Below are 2,995 nucleotides of genomic sequence, written 5' to 3'. Positions count from 1 at the left end.
TCAGTCTTCTTCTCCTATCCAATAACTTAGATACAAACACATGCAAAGCTATAAGTAAGAACTACCATACAAATGAAATGCTTATACCATTTTTTATTACTAATTTCTAATGAGAGCTAGAACATTGTTGTTTTAATAACCACTGACATTAAAATATTTGTGGATTTTATTTTTCGTTGTTGTAGTATTTCTTGGATAGGACCAATTAAAAGTTCTTTGGATTAAGGTCATTTCCATTTACGTAAATGAAATAATTTTGTCCTGTTTAGGGAAAAAAAAATGTAGAGGCTGGTTTTGGGTCAAGCTAAGATTGGGAGTTTGTTTTCTAGTACGTGGGTTGAGTTTTGAAACTTAGACTTATCTGGGGATGCATTTCTCATGCCTTATAAGACGATTGCTGCGCACCCTCAATTTAATGGCACAAAAGTAACATATTTACGCATATGAAAACATTACGAGTTTTCTGTATACAAAACAAGAATGAACATGCACCGAGACATAAATTAAGGTACTTTAAAATAAGAATAGCCGAAAAATTGACCCTTTTAAGCTAGCTACCTGATATTAATCTGACCCTGCATCAGTAACATGAAACACGTACAGAAAAAACTGATAGACAATATGAGTTTCGTGTAAGAATTTGTTCATATGAGTAACTTGGTTCCTTCTATTTTTTTTTTCTTTATTACCTACCAGTACCTTCAACTTGTGAGACGAGTTTAAATATCGGTGCATTTTCCAACAACTCTTAGTTGAACAGATATGGTACCTAATCAAACCTGTGCATATTGATTAACATGAAAAGCAGAGAGGGCATTTTGGTGCAGAATTTGAGCCTCATTAATCCTAACAAGAACAACGAACACCAGACAGCTAGAACTATATATAGTTTCCTAAGAATTGAAGAAGCAAAGGAGCTCACACACAGACATGAATGAGAAGCAAAAACTACCAATGCATTTACAATTCTGCTGTAAAATCTCCAACTTGCACAAACTTGAAGAATCAGCAGGGGGGGTTCACAGAACAGCAATGAAGAAACGCCATGCAAGTACATAAACAGACTAGAATTCAAATGATGAGAGTTATATATGTATATACAGACGAACTCACCGAAATGATGCATATATATATCCTCGAAAAGCTGCTTTTCCTTCCTTGCAGAACTCCATTGGAGCATTTTCACGGAGTGCATTGCTTTATGATCGCGCAATGATAAACCAAATGGGGTCAATGGAAATCTCAGTGCTTAATAATAATCTCCACAGAAACTCGAAAAGTCGAAAACGGAGAAACTTGAGGCTGCAGAAAGCTAGCTCAGCTCTCAATGTATTTCGTTTTTGGGTTTTCTTCAGTATCTCAGATGCTAATGGCTAGCTAGCTGCTGTTATAAGCACCCAGTTAAATTTTTTCCCCAAGGATGTACACATGTCAGTCGGGGATTGGTAGTTTGGAGTTGTACCTCCCAATGTAAGGCTTATAGTTGGAGGGTTTGTTTGGATTTGACCGGTAGATTCTGTATTACCGGCTTTGAGAATATATGTGTAAAATCGAACCAAACGTTCTTACAGAATATAGAGGGAGAGAGAGTCTGACTCTGTGTCTGTTAGACAGACCAAACTTTCTCGGATTCTATATTTGGCTTAATTGCAAACGCGGCCCATCCAGTCCACAACTTCCTATCAGTTGCTCACATTTTCATCTGCAATTTTGTAAACAACCTGATCTAGTTTGGTTCCTGCATGCTGCATGTGTATATCGTGGTGGTACTAGGTTAATTGGGAGATTCTGATCGACTCGGCCGGGCTGTGTTTGCAGTCTGCAGAGTGCTAGCTAGCTAGTAGATTTTTAAAGAACAATTTAAACCGATTACTACAAGAAAGGAAGTCTTTTACCGCGCATATTTTACGGTGTGCATATAAGTGTGCCATAAATGTTGTCTTAGGTAAACCTATTTACGGAGTGTTTTTATTGCATGCCGTAAATGTATACCGCGTACAGTTATCTACGGCTTGTTCTTGATGAGCGAGCAAACCAACCAGTTCTTAATTTATTTGATCTTATGTCACTTTCAGAGTAGTCAAAACTCAAAAGCTGGTTGAATGAGAGCTAGCTTAATGTACAATGGAATCAATAGAGTATGAATAGCTTGATTGGATGGTAAGAGTTTTGGATACGTGTATATATGTATATATGAGCTACAAAATTTGGCTCTACCTATACAAATTACAAAATGTTGAAAGCCTGAAAGTAGTCCCATAAGATGGTAATGTAAACTCAAACAATAAGAGCATCAAGATGAATGAAACGTACGGGAATAGTAAGATCGACAAGAAAATTGAATGGCATAAGAATGAGGCTAATGTATATCTTCAAGTTAACAACCCACGGTCAGATTGCTCTACTCTGAAGTCAAGCAACACATATGAAGGTAGTATCATTATAACCTACCATTCTACAACTTAACACATACAATTCCCACTCAGATATCAGATATCAAAGTGGAGGCAATATTCAACATTCTTATGATTATGCAGGCCTCATTCCATATGTACTTTGGTTTGTTACTATTTGGTACATGTTGTTGATTGTTGCCCATGACCAATTGCATACGAAATGTAACGCACGGTAATCAATTAATCGCGTTAAAATAATTGTATTTGAAATAAACACGAAATGAAATAACATGAATAAACCCCTCTATGTACACATTGAGAAGGAATAAAGGATCATCTCAGCCTTGTCTGAACTCCCTAAAGTTATTTTCATGGACTAATTTCAGATAACACGAAATAAAACTCTCTTTTTTCTCAGAGGCTAAATCCCTAACTGCCCCTGCCACTTCTGACGCTTTTCTTTTTTCTCTTCTCTTACTTGGCCTCTCTGAAATGCGATATCTCAAATTTGATATGCAACAGAGGTTTCTCCCTCCCACCTCTCCGCAGGCTTTGAATTCCAAAATACCCCAAGTCCCCAATCGCTCTCTCTCTCTCTC

This window comes from Fragaria vesca, linkage group LG3 (genome assembly GCF_000184155.1).
Source record: "Fragaria vesca subsp. vesca linkage group LG3, FraVesHawaii_1.0, whole genome shotgun sequence".
Lineage (NCBI taxonomy): Eukaryota > Viridiplantae > Streptophyta > Magnoliopsida > Rosales > Rosaceae > Fragaria > Fragaria vesca.
The sequence above is the reverse complement of the archived record's forward strand: the minus strand, read 5'-3'. Positions refer to the sequence as shown.